Source organism: Orbicella faveolata, unplaced genomic scaffold (genome assembly GCF_042242905.1).
Source record: "Orbicella faveolata isolate gen_17 unplaced genomic scaffold, um_ofav_v1 contig_24, whole genome shotgun sequence".
Lineage (NCBI taxonomy): Eukaryota > Metazoa > Cnidaria > Anthozoa > Scleractinia > Merulinidae > Orbicella > Orbicella faveolata.
Window position 1 is genome coordinate 31,182,700 of NW_028301552.1, and position 19,520 is coordinate 31,202,219.

At 39.9% G+C, this 19,520-nt stretch overlaps 1 pseudogene across 1 annotated transcript; it reads right to left on the reverse strand.

The window, feature by feature from the left end:
* Positions 1–801: 801 nt before the first annotated feature.
* Positions 802–18,812, reverse strand: LOC110065018 (acyl-CoA dehydrogenase family member 11-like; annotated as a pseudogene). The gene is made up of 9 exons (XR_016207823.1): positions 18,433–18,812; positions 17,128–17,228; positions 16,641–16,766; positions 15,677–15,838; positions 14,556–14,667; positions 14,065–14,117; positions 2,629–2,755; positions 1,441–1,577; positions 802–1,010 (listed from the first exon to the last, which is right to left on the reverse strand). The product of XR_016207823.1 is annotated as an acyl-CoA dehydrogenase family member 11-like (transcript).
* Between the last annotated feature and the right edge of the window lie 708 nt (positions 18,813–19,520).

Genomic DNA, 19,520 nt, shown 5'->3' on the forward strand with positions numbered 1-19,520 from the left:
AGTCCAGTTTGAACTAATGAGTTCAAAAGGATGTAGATTTCTAAAGGACGAGAGTACTTCAAGGTCCTAGTGGAACTGCGGTAGACATGAAACTACCCTCCCCCTCCGTGGTCCCTGGACAGGAGGTAGGATCCTCAAGGTAGCAGTAGTAGGGGAAATGGGATAAATTTTCCAGTTACTTCATATTTTGCAGTCAATCGATAAACAATAATTCTTGTGCTGAACGTCGAATTACAAGTTACTTGTAGTTACATACGGCGTTTCGTAGAGAAGTCATGACATGCTAGCTAGATACGAATTTACTTCAAACAGGTTTTAAATTAAAGAGCTTGTGAAACTTATTAATTTGTGAAATCTTTAAAAATTATATTCGTTTCGAAATCTCAGCCTGTGGAGTTCATTCTTAAGATATTCTTGAAATTTCACAAATAACAGCCTCGATATTCTTATGAAATATTTTCGTTCATAGAAAAAACAATATATCACATTGAAGAGGGAAAAATGTCAGAGAAAAAGAGAGGTAAACTTCATCTATAAGTTCAACAGGCTACAGATTGAACAGCACGAAGTCTAGCGAACTCATATGTAGTGACACCGGGAACCCATTGTTGTATTTTTTTTATGGTTATCAGTTTATTTATTTATTTATTTTTTACTGCATACATGACATGACTCTTTACAGACCTTACAACAATGCTGATTGCTTACATATACTGCTGATTTGTATGAGTTACTATCTGTCCAGGAAAGTCACGCTATCAGTTACATCGAATTGATTACAACAAGAACGCAAAGACTCTATCACACGCGAACAATTTATTAATGTGATTGCCATTCGGCGGTATACATCAGTGTAAAATCGACCGTGTAGATATCAGGTGCAGCTGACCAAATTACTTGAGTCCTACAATTGTACAGGCGTGTTCTACAACGGGTTCCAGCAGCGTAACGATGGCATCAAGATTAATTGGAAGTTCAAGAGAACCAGATCTCAACTGTGCGATCCCGGTCTAAAGTAAAGGGAAAAAAAATAATATTATGGGCATTTTCATTAGTTGGATTATAGTGGCATAATGCAGTTTGAAGTATCTATGGGGCCCAACTTTTTAACTCTATAAATGTCCAGAAACCTTTTCTTTTTTCGCTAATTTCTTCTCTTAAGTTTTTAATCGTCATATTCGACACTCGAAAAGCACCAAAGTTCTAATAGAGCCAAAATAAATGACCATATGCTGAAGAGGAAACTGGGCACTAGTAGCTTTAATGACGTCTTAATTTCTCAAAATATTTCAAAAAAGGTTAAAAAATTCAAGAATTATAAATTAACATTTAACCAAAAATACAAACCAGTAAGACAGATTTTGAGTTATTTTTGAGATTTTAGTTTGCGAAACAATATTTGCCAAAGGAAAGTCCAGGGACGTCTGTAAGTCCACTCACTTGGATATTTACGATCAGGCGGAAAAGCACCAATGCTAGAAAGTATGTCCAGTTTGGGAGAGGCAGGGTGTGTCCAGTCAACTTGCAGTATAAAGAAAGCAAGGCCTCTTCACTAGGGATCCCTTCTGAGCGATAACCTGTCAAAATGTTTTACCTCGTTAATTATTTTGAAGCAACAAAAACAACATCAACAACAACCGTTATCATTCGATACATTTTTTCTTCCCTTTCATTGGCCGGGAGCTTACCACGTGACCTGAAAATAATTTTCCTTCAAATAATGTTCGGCTTATGCGTCAATCAAAAAATCAATCAATAGAAGTTTATTGTGTAATGCACCTAACTGTATGCATGTGAGGAACAGCATCACATGAAAGAATTTCCAGGTATACTACTGTAGCTTAGACCTAAAAACACAAAACACCTCCATGGCACAGCACTCGAACAGCTACTGACATAAATATACTTCATCAAAACTGAGGAAAGAGTAAATCAATCGTAACTGCATCGTAGGCGTACGTCTGTTCGCGTCTCCACTCCATGAACAATCTTTACCAAATGAATTCTCTTTTCAACTCTTTCAAAGGATGGGACGAGAGGGGGAGGAAGAGGGGACAGGAAGAGGGATCCACACGGTGAAGGGAAAGAGGAGAAATAGGAACAAAAACACTTCGTGCAGTAGTTACCGAATATACACAATACCAGAAGCCAGGTTCTCTGGAGACACCCCCACTCCTCTTATTGAACAGGACTGAAATGAATCAGCCACCAAGTAGAACTGCTTCCTTACGATTAATTTATTTCAGTGGAATAAATTCAGGTAGTTACGAGGGGGGAGGTGGGCAAGGGACCCCTGAAGTAAAGTAGTCTCAATTATTTCAGTTTTGAAAACAAACTCAGAAGATGTATTTTCATGGAATCTTACCAGCTATCTCCATCTTCACAAAGAATCAAAGATCCTGACCGTGAAATATATAAATTAACACAAAAAAGCCTTAAAATGGTCGGACTACCATTTTAAATTCTTTCTGAAGTTTTAAAAGTCACGATGCTTTATGAGCACAATCGACAAAAGACAAGCTCAGAAATGATTGTCAGGAAGACCAAAGACTCTGTATATAGCTGGGCTAGGGAAATTCCTGTCCTAGTTAGAGGGAAGTAGTAAATTAAGTAGAGACATGTACTTACCGATTTTAAAAGCAGGGAAAATATCTAATTGCGGCGGGAAGTGGTGAGGAAAACAGAAGTACGCAAGGTCCTCAAATGGATGGCCCCAGGATGCTGCTTCCCAGTCTATCACGGCCAAGATCTGACACTGAAACACATGACGCTGTTTCTGGTTTACATCGTTAACTAATTTCAGTGCCTCGTTTCGCCAGATATGAATAACAAGTAATTCAGCGATTACTGACAGATAAACCTACAATCTATTCTTGTATACTTGACATATGGTACTTTTGTACTGTGATTTGCAAAATGTTGAACATACGTAACTGAGGCGCTATCTTTAAAACAGGAATGAGGAATCGAGGAACGGGGAATGGGGAATGGCCTGGGAAATCTTTAAAATGGGGAATCCTTAAAAGCGGGAATCTTTAAAAGCGGAAATATTTAAAATGGGGAATCTTTAAAATAGGGGATCTTTAAAAGCCGGAATCATTAATGCGGGAAATCTTTAAAAGCGAGAATCTTGAAAAAGGGTAATCTTTTTTAAGCGGGAAGCTTTAAAAGGGGATGATTTCTTGCAAAACCACAGTTTCGACTTTCCGGGCCGAATCTTCGTCCTTGTTCCTGGTTTTTGTAATAAAAACGGCTCCAAACGACCCTTGCCCTATCACATCTTCTTCGCCGAGATCATTCCACTTAAACCGCAAAAGACCCTCAAAGAGACCGATTCCTTCTTCTTTAAAGTGAATGCAATGGAATTGTCTTCGCATGGCGTAGGAAGAACCACACAATGACTGATTATACGCGAATTTCCCCCAAAAAAGTCTCAAACAACTGACAGATAAGAGTTTCTAAGTCAGATAGCTTATAAACTTGTCATGGAATAGTAAATTCTCCTGAACTCTTAACTTAAAAAGTAAGCTAAATAGCTGAAAAATTCTCTCTAAAATTCCCGCTATGAATTACTAACCTCAAAAGGTTTATACAGAGCAGTTTGTTGTTTGTTTGTTTTTTTGGTCCTTCTTCGAGTGCCGAGTGCCTTTGTTCAACCAGCTGATTCAACTCCTGCTCGTTTGAATTAGCAAATCTCGAGGCCCTGCAAAAAAACTTGAGCTCAAAATTTCGGGGCTCACAGGAACATTCTTCAACAGCGCCGAAAGAATTATTAGATTTTTCCATATTTTAGAAGAAGAAAAATAGGAATTATGTTTCAAAAAGTATCAACATCGATGAGAAAAATTGCCCAGAACAAGTACAAATAAACAAACTGTCGTCAGCGTGCAACCCACGGGCAAATGGATTGAGCGTATTAGCCAATCAGAACGCGCCCTTCGCTAAGGCTGTGTTATCAATCAATTTGGACTGTGCTTGGTGTGAATATTCTCACCCATGTCAATTTTTTTTGTCTCGCGTGTTTTCGCGCGTTTAGCGATGCGGCACACTCGCGATTTTGCTGTCGGGATCCCAAACTAGGCTTACTGCGTGTTTTAAAGCTACTAGTTCTGGCCCTATCTCAAACCTACAAACCTGCATGTCAATCAGGAAGTCTAGCAAATTAGAAAGTCCGTAGGCTGGAGATTCTAGCCCATGTCATTTTCCGTTGATTTCGCGTGTTTTGCCGTGTTTTGCCGCGTTTAGCGATCTGCTACACTCGCGTATTTCGTGTCAGGATCCTAAACTATGCTTAAAAGGTTTTTGAAAGATGCTAGATTTGGCCCTCTTTCAAATCTACACACTTATATTTCACTTCTGGAAGTGTATCGATTTCGACTGTGCGTGAGGTGGAGATTCTCGCCCATGTCGTTATATTTTTTCTGTCATGTGGTCGCCCCCGTTTATCGATTCGCAACACACACGTTGTCGGTGTCCCAAACTATGTTTACTGCGTTTTTTGAAGGTGATAGCATCTACACACGTGTATTTCAATCAGAAAGTATAGAGAATTAGAAAGTCCATAGCTTGGAGATTCTCGCTCATGTCAAACTTCTTTTCTCCAACGTGTTCTCGCGCGTTTAACGATGCGGCACACTCCCGTTCTTGGAGTGGGAATCCCAAACTATACTTACTGGGCTTCTTAAAGATGCTAGTTTTAGCCATCCACCAAATCTACACACGTGTATTTCACTTATATAAGTCTATCGATTTGGATAGCGCTTGGGTTAAAGATTCTCGCCCATGTCAATTCACTTTTCCCTCGTGTGTTCTCGCGCGTTTAGCAATGCAGCACACTCGCGTTTTTGGTATCGGGATCCCAAACTCTCCTTACAGGGCTTTTTAAAGATGCTAGTTTTTGCTCTCCCCCAGATCTACACACGTGTATTTTACTTATGGGAGTCTCTCGATTTGGACAGTGCTTAAGTTGCAGATTCCCGTCCATGTATATTTTATATTCTCTCGCGTGGTTTTGCTTGTTTAGCGATACGGCACACTCGCGTTTAAGGTGTCGGTCTCCCAAACTATCCTAACTGGCCTTTCTAAGGATGCCAAATTTAGCCTTCCCTCAAATTTACACATGTGTATTTTACTTCAGAAAGTTTATCGATTTCGACAGTGCTCAGGTTGGAGATTCTCGTCCATGTCAATTTTCTTTTCTCCCGCGAGTTTTCGCACGTTTAGCGATGCAGCACACTCGCCTTTTTATTTGAAGATCCCAAACTATGCTTACTTGACTTTTTAAAGCCGCTAGTTTTGGCCCTCCCTTAAATGCACATACATGTGTTTCACTTGTGGAATTCTATCTATCTGGACAGTGCTAGGGTTGAAGATTCTCGCCCATGTCATATTTCTTTTCTATTCGGTGTTCTTACGCGTTTAGCGATTCAGCACACTCGCGTTTTTGGTGTCGGGATCCCATACTATGTTTACTTCGTTTTTTAAAGATGCTAATTTGAGTAGTCCTCCAAATCTTTACACGCGTATTTCACTTTCACTTTCTTTTCTCCCGCGTGTTCTCGCACGTTAAGCGATGCGGTACACTCGCCTTTTAGATGTGGGGATCCCAAACTATGCTTCCCTGACTTTTTGAAGATACTAGTTTTGGCCCTTTCCCAAACCTACTAACGTGTATTTCACTTGTGGAATTCTATCGCTTTGGACAGTGCTTAAGTTGGAGATTCTTGCCCATATCAATTTTCTTCTCTTTCCCGCGTTTTTGGTGTGTGGATCGGCTAGAGCTCCCCCCCCCCCCCCCCAGGTCAATTTTTTTTTCTCTTGCGTGTTATTGCGCGTTTAGCGATGCGGCACACTTGCGTTTTTCCTGTCAGGATCCCAAACTATGCTTACTGGGATTTTCATAGCTGCAATTTTTTTTACCCTTCCTCAAATCTACAAACATGTATCTTATTCAGGAAGTCTAGCGAATTAGAAGCTCCGAATGTTTAAGATTCTAGTCCATGTCATTTTTTTTTTAATCTTGCGTGCTTCCCTGCGTTTAGCGATGTGCCGCACTCGCGTAGTCGGTGTCAGGTTGCTAAACTATGTCTAATGGGTTTTTGAAAGATGTTAGATTTGGCCCTGTTTAAAATCTGCATACGTGTATTTCACTTCTGGAAGTCTTTCGAATTGGACAGTACTCGGGTTGAAGATTCTCGCTTTTTTCGTTTTGTCTCGCGTGTTTTCGCGCGTTTAGCGATGCGGCACTAACGCGTTTCTGCTGTCGGGATCCCACACTATCCTTACTGAGATTTAAAGATGCCAGTTTTGGCCCTCCTTGAAATCTTCACACGTGTATTTCACTTGCGGAAGTCTATCGATTTAGACAGTGCGTGGGTTAATGACTCTCGCCCACGTTAATTTTCTTTTCTCTCGAGTGTTCTTGCGCGTTTCTCGACGCGACATACTCGCGTTTTCGGTGTCGAGATCCCAAACTTTGCTCACCTCGCTTATTAAAAATGTTAGTTTCAGCCCTCATCCAAATCTACACACGTGTATTTCACTTATGTAAGTCTAACAGCGCTTGGATGGATATTTTTAAGATTATCCATGGACTTTGTCCAGCCTACTTATCGTCCCTCCTACAACAATACCCCCCGCAACGGACCTTACGCTCATCCTCTAAATTTCTTTTCACTGTCCCTACTGTGAACTCTGTGACATACGGTGAACGTGCCTTTTCTTTCTCCGCACCTATATCATGGAACAGTCTACCGGATTCTGTTAAAAATACAACATCTCTTTCGTCTTTTAAATCTGCCCTCAAAACATTCTTGTTTCGGAAATCGTACTTCTGATTTATTTTATTTTACGAGAAACTATTTTAATTAATTATTTCATTTATTTTATTTATTATTGTTATTAGAAATATTTTATAGGATTTAACTAATTTATTTCTTATAGTAATGTAAGCGCATTGAGTTTTTTTTAATGCTCCCAAAAACATTTATTATTATTATTATTATTATTATTATTATTATTATTATTATTATTATTATTATTATTATTATTATTATTATATTCTTGCCCATGTCAATTTACGTTTAGCGATGCAGTGCCTTTCCGGTTTTGATGTCGGAATCCTAAACTATTCTTACTGGGCTTTTCAAAGATGCTAGTTTCTGCCCTCCCCCAAATTCACACACGTCTATATCACTTGGGGAAGTCGATCGATTTGGACAGTGCTTGGGTTGAAGATTCTCGCCTATGTCAATTTTCTTTATTCTTTCGTGTTCTTGCGCGTTTAGCGATGCGCCACACTCGCGTTTTTGGTGTTTGAATCCCAAACTATGCTTACCTGACTCTTTAAACCTGCTAGTTTTGGCCCTCTTTCAAATCTACACACGTCTATTTTACTTGGGGAGGTCTATCGATTTGGACAGTGCTTGGGTTAAAGATTCTCGCCTATTTAAATTTTCTTCATTCTGGCGTGTTCTTGCGCTTTTAGCGATGCGCCACACTCGCCTTTTTGGTGTTTGAATTCCAAACTATGCTTACCTGACTCTTTAAAGCTGCTAGTTTTGGCCCTCCCTCAAATCTACACACGTGTATTTCACTTGTGGAAGTCTATCGATTTGGACAGTGCTTGGGTAGAAGATTCTCGCCTAGGTAAATTTTCTTTATTCTTGGGTGTTCTTGCGCGTCTAGCGATGCGCCACACTCGCCTGTTTGGTGTTTGAATCCCAAACTATGCTTCCTGACTCTTTAAAGCTGCTAATTTTGGCCCTCCCTCAAATCTACTTACGTGTATTTCACTTCTGGAAATCTATCGATTTCGACAGTGCTTGGGTAGAGATTCTCGCCCATGTCAATTTTCTTTTCTCCCGCGTGTTCTCGCACGTTTAACGATGCGCCACACTTGCGTTTTTGATGTGGGGATCCCAAACTATGCTTACCTGACTCTTTAGAGATGCTAGTTTTGGCCCTCCCTCAAATTTACACACATGTATTTAAATCATAGAAGTCTATGGAACCGGAACTTGCTTAAGTTGGAGATTCTTGCCCATGTCAATTGTCCTTTCTTTCGTCTCTTTTTGCGCATTCAGCGATGGGGCACGAACGCGTTTTTTGCGTGGGGATCCTAAACTATGCTTACCTGACTTTTTAAAGATGCTAGTTTTAGCCCTCCCCCAAATCGACACACCTGTATTTTACTTGTGGAAGTCTATCGATTTGGACAGTGCTTGGGTTAGAGATTCCCGCCCATGTTAATTTACTTTTCTCTCGTGTTTTCTCGCGCGTTTAGCGATGCGGCAAACTCGCTTTTTTGGTGTCGGGATCCCATACTAAACATACTGGTCTTTTTAAAGATGCTTTTTTTGGCCCCCCTACAAATCTACACACGTCTATTTCACATGGGGAAGTCTATCCATTTGGACAGTGTTTGAGTTGATGATTTTCGCCTATGTCAATTTTCTTTATTCTTGTATGTTCTTGCGCGTTTAGCGATGCGCCACACTCGCGTTTTTGGTGTTTGAATCCTAAACTATGCTTATCTGACTTTTTAAAGCTTCTACTTTTGCCCTTCCTCAAATCTACACACGTTTTCTTTGCTTCTGGAAGTTATCAATTTGGACAGTGCTTGGGTAGAGATTCTCGCCCATATCTATTTTCTTTTCTGTCGTGTTTTCTCACTTTTTTAGCGATGCGGCACACTCGCGTTTTCAGTGTCGGGATCCCAAAGTATGCTTACTGGGCTTTTTGAAGTTGCTAGTTTTGTTCCTCCCCCAAATCTACACGCGTCTATTGCATTTGTGGAAGTCTATCGATTTGAACACTGCTTAGGTTGGAGATTCTCTTCCATGTATATTTTCTTTTCTCAAGGTTGTCTTTACCCGTTTAGCGATGCGGCACAGTCGTGTTTTTGGTCTCGGGATCCTAACTATGCTTACTGGGCTTTTCAAAGATGCTAGTTTCTGCCCTCCCCCAAATTCACACACGTCTATATCACTTGGGGAAGTCGATCGATTTGGACAGTGCTTGGGTTGAAGATTCTCGCCTATGTCAATTTTCTTTATTCTTTCGTGTTCTTGCGCGTTTAGCGATGCGCCACACTCGCGTTTTTGGTGTTTGAATCCTAAACTATGCTTACCTGACTTTTTAAAGCTTCTAGTTTTGGCTCTTCCTCAAATCTACACACTTTTTTTTTTTTTGCTTCTGGAAGTTATCGATTTGGACAGTGCTAGGGTATAGACTCTCGCCCATGTCAATTTTCTTTTCTCTCGTGTTTTCTTTCGCGTTTAGCGATGCGCCACACTCGCGTTTTTAGTGTCGAGATCCCAAACTAGGCTTACTGGGCTTTTTGAAGTTGCTAGTTTTGTCCCTCCCCCAAATCCAGACACGTCTATTACATTTGTGGAAGTCTATCGATTTGAACACTGCTTAGGTTGGAGATTCTCTTCCATGTATATTTTCTTTTCTCAAGGTTGTCTTTACCCGTTTAGCGATGCGGCACAGTCTTTTTTTTGGTGCCGGGATCCCTAACTATGCTTAGTGGGCTTTTTGAAGATGCTAGTTTTGGCCCTTCCCCAAATCTAGAAACGTCTATTGCACTTATGGAAGTCTATCGATTTGAACACTGCTTAGGTTGGGATTTCTCTTCCATGTATATTTCCTTTTCTCAAGGGTGTGTTTGCTCGTTTAACGATGCGGCACAGTCGTGTTTTTGGTGTCGGGATCCCCAGCTATGCCTACTGGTCTTTTTTAAGATGCTAGCACACTCGTGATTTTGGTGTGGGGATCTCAAACTATGCTTTCCTAATTTTTTAAAGATACTAGATTTGGCCCTCCTTTGAATTTATCGATTTAAACACTGGTTGGGTTAAAGACTCTCGCCCATGTCAATCTTCTTTTCTCTTGCGTGTTCTCGCACGTTTAACGATGCGCCACACTCGCGTTTTTGATGTGGGGATCCTAAACCATGCTTTTTTTTAGAGATGCTAGTTTTCGTCCTTCCTTTAATCTACACACGTGAATTTCACTTGTGGAATTCTATCGAAATGGACAGTGCTTAAGTTTAAGATTCTCGCCCATGTCAATTTTCTTTTTTCTTCTGTGTTTTTGCGCGTTGAACGATGCGGAACACTCGCGTTTTTTTGCGTGGAGATCCTAAGGTATGGTTACTGGGTTTTTTACAGATGCTAGTTTTGGCCCTGCCCCAAATCTACACACATGTATTTCAATCAGGAAGTCTAGCGAATGAGAAAGTCCGTAGGTTGGAGATTCTCTCCGATATCATTTTTTTTTCCTCTCGCGTGTTTTAACTTATTTAGCGATTCCCCACACTCTCGTTTTCGGTGTTAGGATGCTAAACTATGTTAAATGGGTTTTTGAAAGATGCTAGATTCGACCCTCTGTCAAATCTACATACGTGTAGTTCCCTCGTGGAAATTAATTGTATTGGACAGTGCGTGGGTTGGAAATTTTCCAGGAATGGAGGACAAGCTTTCGAAATAAAAACAAGTTGTGGAAACGATTTGTAAAGGATCGAACAGACACTAATTACGCTTCATACAAATTGCTGAGGAATAGCTGTACCTCATTAAGATTGAAGGCCATATGAGGCTTTTTCGCTGAGAAATCTCAAGCGGTAGATCCACGAGAGTTTTGGAATGTATATCGGCCATTCCTGCACGAGGAAACAAAAGCATCCAAATGATATAACATTAAAGGAAGAAGGTGCGGTGATTACAAACAAGAAAGAGATTGCACAAATTTTTAATTTTGTTAACATTGCAAGAGGCGTCAGTTTGACATCAGTTTGACGTCAGTTTTTTATGCGTCTGACCTCTTATTGATGATAAATTGCGTCATAACATTGTCAAAGTGGCTGTGGAACCACGAGACGCAGGCGAGTGGTTCCGCAGTAAACTTTGACAATGTTATGACGAAATTCATCATCAATAAGAGGACAGACGCATAAAAAACTGACGTCCGTATGTTGTTTACAATAGCAAGAACTCAAAATGGACAAATGTCGGGAATAAATTAGGAGAAAAGCCGCCGTAAACTTACCGTAAACAAAGATAAGTGAGTCTTATTCAAACTGACGTGAACATTGTCGATAGCTTTTCTCGCTTTTTGACTGGCTACTTAAACAAGTCTATAAAATCTCATTGGTTAAAAAGTTGACATTTTGACAGCTGAAAGTTGAACATGAAAGCTTGCATAAATTAAGATTTTATCCGTCTGTACTCTTATTGATGATGAAAATGAGCCAATCAGCGCGCGAGAAATTAGACATTTATTTTAAAAAATATTCTTAATGGTTTTTTCAGTTTGACTTGGACTGCAGCCGACAAATATGGCTGCAAAAGCGTTCTTTTCCCTTCATTGTTGGTTGTACTGCTCGTCACATTTGCAATGGCGTTTGCAAAGGTCTTCTGGATCGATCGTCGTTTTGTGTCGTTTCATCGTCGAAATTTTTGAGACTGGCTGTTTTCTCTCAATGTTCGTTTTAACCACTGAATTGGTTGGTCTGAGAAGCGAGCCTTGGAAGGGACTGTGGTTTTGTTTTACTTCACGGCAACCCTGATGATTCTGGGACTTCAACCCATTTTGTTCGTAACTGGCGCACACTTATGATCTTATCATCAGCTCCGTGGATTTTTACTCTGGCATTTTGGATGTAAGTTAATGAAATCCTCCTTGAGCGCTTAAACCACTTTATTACCAGTAAACCAATAGTTATCCCTTTAATCCCCGCCAACATCAAAATACAAATTATATTAACCTTTGGAGTCCGTATATGTTTATTGCAGCGGCAGTGGAAAGAAGTTGCTAAAATGTCAAGAAATTTATTCTGGGTGATTATATCCTGAATTCTCATAAACGTTTCCAACGATGAACTTTTGTTATTGCACGGAGAAATTTTATACTGATTACTATTGGGGCTTAAAAGGTTAAAAGAGACTTCTCGTTCCGGGTTTAATTCTTCCCCGTACGAGACTGGACCAGAAAATTCCATTCTGATGACGATGATCGACTGAGACTCTGATTGATACGTTTTTATTTCACCATGCGGTCGAGGTAACCAGTGAACAAAAACAAGTCACTTCTAAAGTGCTCGTTCGTTCTTTACTCATTTATTGATAGCCTCGTTCCCAGGCTCTCTTCCCTCTGCCTTCCTTTGTAAGGCAGAGAAAAGGCAGAGAAAAGGCAGCCTGGGAACGAAGTTCATTTATTGACAGCCCGCGGAAGACTAACCTGAATATTGTTGGAAGGTTTATTCCAGACTCTGTGGATGGTTACTCGTGAACGGACACAAAGAAGAAACCCGAGAAATCTTGACGAACGTAGCAAGAATCAACAGAAGAGACATGCCAAGCGACGAGCTTCAAGTCCCAGAGACCACAGCCAAAAAGGGTTTCTTGGATCTCTATAAAACATGGAAACTGGTCAAGCTGTCAATCATTCAGTTGTTTGTATGGTGACCGACAATTTCCTTGCAATTGCTGGTTTTCAGTGTCACGCCATTCAAAATAGATCAAAATAAAACTCAAAACAGTTCAATAGATAAATTCCAGAATCTTGAAAAGAAAGAAGGGAAATATGCAAAGACTCTCGCCAAGAGTAAGGTCACAGCAATTTTTCTAATGCAAGATAAGCGGATAAATTTTTTATGGAGACGCCATGCTGGTGCACCAGCATGGCGTCCGGAAAAAAAAACACAGAAACATCTGTCACTGAGTTTTGCCACAAAAGTGTGAATTGGAAAATTTACTGCGATGATCATTCTTCACTTTCATCTACTACCGCAGTTCAGATATGAATTATTTCATATATACTTCACATCATTTCACTCCTCACGGGAAGATATGAACTCAATTAATTGACCTCGCTCCCAATGTGTGGCTTCATAACTCAGTTGGTAGAGCATCGCACCGGTATCGCGGAGGTCACGGGTTCGAATCCCGTTGAAGCCCTGATTTTTTTCAGGCTTCTTCTTTCCAATTGCATAAATTGGAAAATTTACTGCGATGATCATTCTTCACTTTCATCTACTACCGCAGTTCAAATATGAATTATTTCATATATACTTCACATCAATACTTTTTCTAATAAATGAACTGTTCAGAGAGCCAAATTCCCCTAAATAAGTTACTTTTTTAACCAACACGACAGCTCTCCTGCCCATCATGTAAATGCCGCGTCACGCAAAACCTTAGAAATTCAAGCGTAGTCTACAAAACCAAGAACCCATATGTTTTCCTTGCCATATAGTTGTCGTAAAGTCGTAAGTCCTTCCATTAGCACATGATAAGACTAGGACAAATATCTATCGCTGCGAAACCCAATTTAAAAAACGTCTCAGTCCGGTGTTAAGATGGTCGGTATAGCGGATCTCAGAGAGTGAGAATAAGTTCCACAACTGTGTTTGTGCTTGCTGAGTTGATACATGTTACAGAATAAATAGCTTTCGGTGCGAAGCTGAAAGATTCTCGCTCACTTTTCAGTGATTCCCGCTTTTAAAGATTCCCCGTTTCAAAGATTCCCCGTTTCAAAGATTCCCCATTTTAAAGACTCCCCTTTTTAAAGATTCCCGCTTTTAAAGATTCCCCGTTTTAAAGATTCCCAATTTTAAAGATTTTCCTCATTTTAAAGATTCCCGCCTTTAAAGATTTAAAGATTCCCGCTTTTAAAGATTCCCCGTTTTAAAGATTCCCGCTTTTAAAGATTTAAAGATTCCCACTTTTAAAGATTCCCCATTTTAAAGATTCCCGCTTTTAAAGATTCCCCATTTTAGAGATTCCCGCTTTCAAGATTCCCCGTTTTAAAGATTCCCGCTTAAAAAGATTCCCCAGCCCATTCCCCATTTCCCATTCCTCGATTCCCCATTCCTCAATTCCCCATTCCCTATTTTAAAGATAGCACAACTGAGGGCCTTCGCTGGATCAAGAGAAGTGATTATTCCACACCATTATTCGACTTTTGCTTACATGAAGGAAATATGACTTAGACCAATTGTTTTCAGAGCTAAGCCAAACTATCAGCAAAAGAAGATATCATTAGAAATTACTTCTTTACCTGTTCTGAGTGAAACAGCATATTTGAAATCCTGAATTCGGTGTGGTGAATAACTGCAAACAAAGACGGCATGAGAGCTTTCCATTTCAGCAATAAACCACTCTACAGTTTCTGGCGCTGTCTTGGTTTGTAGCAAACAAGGCAAAGGTACAGTAAAAGAAATGGGAAAGTTCGAATTCCGCTACCAACTAAGGAAGGTTAATGTCCTAAAGTTTTTATGCAGTCAAAGGCAAAGTTCTCTAGCAGAAGATTTTATCGATCAAATCTGAACAGAGCTTTGCCGGGACGCAAATAATCGCATTTTCGGTAATTTGCCATGGCAATGTTTTTGCATTTTCAAAGAACGCCAACTCAGTTTTATAGACAAATTTGCGTAAAAATGAAACCTTAAGACCTGCTTTATAGTGCACAGTGGCAAACAAAAAACAATGTTTTTGAGTTGCTCTTTGATTACATTTGCTAAATTACAATATACGTGTATCACTCCGTACCAGGTTTCTTGTCGTCCTTAGGAATGTTTTCTGTCAGCCATTTCATTAATTGATGTGCTTTCGGAATTTCCTTTATTTCTGATTGTTTGTAACCTTCATACAACATATCCAGCTAAAGGAAGAAAAATAAAAATATAGCCAAACTATAACATAATTCACTTTTCCGCACGAAGCAAAACAAATGACACCAAGTAATATTTTCAACCACCTAATGAATTAATAGTAATCTATAATGCTACAAGTATCCAACCCAGCTTGGATAGGCCGGGTTCATGGAACCTTTCAAAAATATTGTATACATTACAACGCTTTGATTGCTTTCCAAAAGAAAACAACAGCTTTTGCAGGAGGGACACTGAACGGATCTCAGTATTTCACATTCGATTTTTTCCTATGGCCACTGCACGTGATCAACTTATCCCCACCCCAGAATTGGCTATATCCCATAGGTTTTACTTGCTGTCCAGTTACATTTCGCTTGATTCCCGGAATTTCTTCTATGCTCTCGTCCCCCCTCCCCCACTGAAGGGCTATATGCGGCCCTTGAATCACAACCACCAACCCAACTTTCCTGGACAATTGACAGCTTTGGTCGTTATGTGCCCCTCCTCTACTGTGTAGTTCAAGTATATGGTTGCTATTCAACAATCAAGTTCATAGGTAAATTGGTTCAACTTTGGCGTTCTTCACTCAAACAACTTCATAACAACTGTTATATAAACAAGGAGTAGTTCATTGCCTTATTTAATTAGACCTGGCTTCTAACGAGCAAAACAAAACAGCATTTAAAGCAATAAAAACAGGATTACAAGGATGGAAGAGGTTTACTGCTCATCAAATGTGATCAGGAATTCAAATTTAATTCTAATTTTTGTGAAATTTGGAATCCTAGTTTAGTCTTTTTTTTTTCTCCTTTGTTTCTTTGTTTTCATTACTTTTGGCTTTTTTGTCTCATTCTACTGAAAGATGATAAAGTAAAAGGAAGCTTTAGCTTATAGCACGCTCCCTGCCATACTTTTTAAAACAAGATAAATCTACCGAGTCCCTGTCCACTTAACAAGCTGAACTTACATTTTGTGGATTACGAAGTTACCGCATTTAATCCCGTGTTGTATACCTACCCTCTGATGAAAGAAGTTATCTTTGTCACCGATGCCATCTAGGTCAAGCTTATCTGTGTCAACCGATTGAAGTTGCGCCAGTGTTCTAATTGCAGCTTCAAAGATTGCCTTTCTCTGGTCCGGAGGAACATCAGGTAAATTTGCATCAGGGAACTGACGACCCTGCAAACAGAGTAATGTGGAAAGATAGCTCCTGGATGTCGTCCATCAGACAGATCAAAGAAAAACTGGTCTTTGTGCCAAATTTCGCTTCGATTCGCTCTAATGAGCTACTATTACACAACCTTACAACGGTTCTTTCTTCTTACTGGTCAGAAAGTGGAGATCGAGATTAACCCTTTTAATCAAATGAGACGAAGGTGGTCCCACATTAATCTTCAAAATAATTTACTCAATGGTAACTACTGGAAACAAATCTATCTAATGACAGGGTGGTGGACTCCAGAACGGATTACAAGGCCAGCAGCTGCCTTGAATACGCTAACTGCACCTGTAGTAAGAGCAGCAGTCAGACCTGTACGTCCTGGTGAAACGACACGGTGAACGTCGTTTTCTCCGTAGCTAACAAAAACAACAAAGACATTGCTGAAGTTGCTTTGACCTCTTCTAATGGTGAAGTTAAGAATTCCTGTTTTAATTTAACAAGGAAAAGTTATTATCCTATCTGGCTTAACTTGGCGAGTGAGTTGTCGCGAGATGTTTCAATATTTTGTTTTCTTTTTGCTTAAGACCGTCTCTTGTGGTTTTTCTCATTTTAAATCCCTTTTTGTAAATTTTGATTCGTTCTCTAGTGGGAAAATTGGCACGAGTTCAAAACCTTTTTCGTTAACATACATGTGACGTCAGGATAGTACACTGTTTTCCGCCTTCTGAATGCTGATTGGCTAATTCAAATCTCAGAGGCGTCAGCCGTGTGCATGGAAAACGAGGGGTGACAAGGAAAACTTTCTAAGGAACCTTATACCTTGATATACTCCATAAGATAAAATTCTTGGCCCATGATTGTCTTGCCCTCACAGAAGAGATACATTTTAGGTACTGGGAAGGAAGTCTTTCCGAGGGCGGACATGATCTTGTACTCCACATCAACCTACCAAAATAATATCATTGATGAAATTTGAAACTCAGTGATTGCATTGAATATTGACTGATTCCACCTGAGGGCCAGATTTAAACAAAATTCATCAAATGCTTCAATTCCCAATCAATTTAATAATTAAAGGGTCAATTTTTGATTTTTTTTTTAAAAACTTACATCTCAAAACAGTTGATTTCTCTGAGACTTATACTCTAGTATTCGCGTATTCTGTGTTTATTTTCATGTTTTTACAGCTAGCTTGTTTCAGCCATCCAAAGCTGTTAACTGGCAGGCGAAAGCGAAAGCGTGATATAGCCAGAGAACCTCTTTGTTTTACAATGAAATTAATGCATTCAAGGTCAGTAGGCAGTACCTTATGATAACCCACATGCACCTCCACTGGAGAATTTGTGCCGTAACACAAATTCTTTTCCATTTTTCCGAAGCAGAAAGGTTGGATTTGAGGTTCCAGCTCTGTGAAGATTAATAAAATGTAAAGAATTGGTAAGAAAACGCACGCTTAAACCTATACTTCTATTAAACAATTAGATTATAAGCTCGAGATTTCTATCGCGTGATAGTTGACAAGGGCGCAGCCCGAGTCAACTATCACGCATAGAAATCGAGGGCGAATAATCTAATTGTTTCAATACAAATCTACTAGCCGTTCAAAATTATATCTAAGTCCTCTTCACAGACACTTCGAAAACTCCAAGAAGCGGCCGTCATTTTGTTAACAGGCGCACACCGCTACGCTACTCACTATCTATCACAGAATAGATAGTGAGTAACGTAGCCAATCAGAGAACGGCATTCGTGATAGAACGCTAGTACATCTTATACTACTCGATAGCAACACAAAACTAGCAAAAAGAAAATAGAAACAAAAAACTAATGAAACTAGTCTATCGAGTTACAAACACGCGTAAACGTTTGGGTGAGACATCGAAAATGTTTTCTTTTTCTTAAACGTTTTCCCAAACGCACTATCAGTGCTTATGATTCGGAAAACTAAGACACATGAGACACTACGGAGAGATCCAAGACATTCTTGTGATTTTTTTTTTTAATTCTGCCGCGGAGTGGCTGAGGAGGATTATGCCCATACCAACATCCCAGAAAAACTGCTTATTATACTGAATTGTCAGTAATTGGTAGCCAAATGTGCTTAACAGTCGTATTAAGCAAGACAAATTGGTATTGGCCTTTAAAAAGTCTATTCTAAGCACATGTCACTGAACGTCACGCCAACTGTGACTGATGTAAATACCAAGCAATATCTGGTGATGAAAAAAGAGGACTATTGATTCTCGGTCACGGACACATCTAATTTGACCCACTGCATCAACTCTTTCACGCTAAAAAAGAAGGCAAATTGGGGTCATTTCTAAATGTAGTTAAAATACAATGAGCTTTTTTCAAATAGTTCGCTCTAAGAGATGTTATACAAGTATGATTATCTACTTTAGCTTCGCCTACACGAAACGACCGTTCTACATGTATGCTACATGGTCGAGCACTTGTCACTTGCCAATTTTGCCTCTTCACAACCTACCAAAACGAAAATGAGTTAAATATCTCCCAACTTCGCTATGCTGTGTGGTCAATATAACCATCCAAGCGAAACAATCGGTCAAATCAAGTGACCCGACCAGACCCGGTTCACTTCATTTCATACCTGAATTTAAACATTTTCAGTTCCTCGTCTCCTGTTGGAAAATCTACCAAGTTTTGCTTCAGATATTCGTGAAGTTTCGAGCTATCAGAGGTGTACTCTACCAAGCTCTGCTTCCAGTATTCCTGGAGTTTTAAGGCTTCACTGCTTTGCTCCTCCATGTCCGACAGAATTTGCAAATTCCTCCTTTTTAAATTGACGTCATTTGGCAGTTTGACGTCATGTCACGTCCTAACGTCACGCTCTTACACAAACTCTCTAATTCTTGTCGTTTCAATAAGCCGTGATTGTCATTTAAAAAGACCTGCGCCCCAAAAGAAATAAGAACTCGACGAAATTTAATAAATAAATAGACGAGTCTTGAGTATAGCTACATATACTGACCTATACTGGAGTAACTCGAAAACACTGACCCCCGGTCCGCGGACCCCCTCTACGGACCACCCTAAAATAATGTAAAAATAATAAATAAAGATTTTACTTATAGGTTGTCTAATAGTTACAGACTCGTGTCCGTGATTTTTCGAGTGTTACACTGTGCAAATGTAACAGACTTGGGTTTTTAACATGCACCCCACCCCGCCTCTCCCGCCCAAAAGAAAATGCCTAAAAGCTGTTTTCAGCGTTAGGAGATGCTAGGAGAAGGAAAGTTCTTACCTTCCATTCGTGGCCCTATCTGGCTATGGAAGATATATTTGTAGGCCGCTTACTCTTGTTTGTATCTGTTATTCCGCTGAGCAAATTGTGAAGCCTGAAACGAGTTCACGAACCCACGGGAGAATGGGCTGAACAAAATGGCAGAGGGGAAAGAGCAAAAATTTCGAGGCTTCCCGGAGGCTTTCCAGTACGCGTCTTTCATATACTTTATGACCACAGCAAAGGAAATGGCAAAGTGTAATGATATAAACTACGTTCGAGCCTGAATCCAGGTCTGTTACATTTGCACAAGGTAACGTTCGAAATTTCGCCGTCACGAGTAATCTATTAGACAACCCGTAAATGAAATCTTTATTTATTATTTTTATTCTATATTGGGGGGTGGTCCGAAGAAGGGGTCCCAAGGGGTAGTCCGTGGACCGGTCCATAGGTAG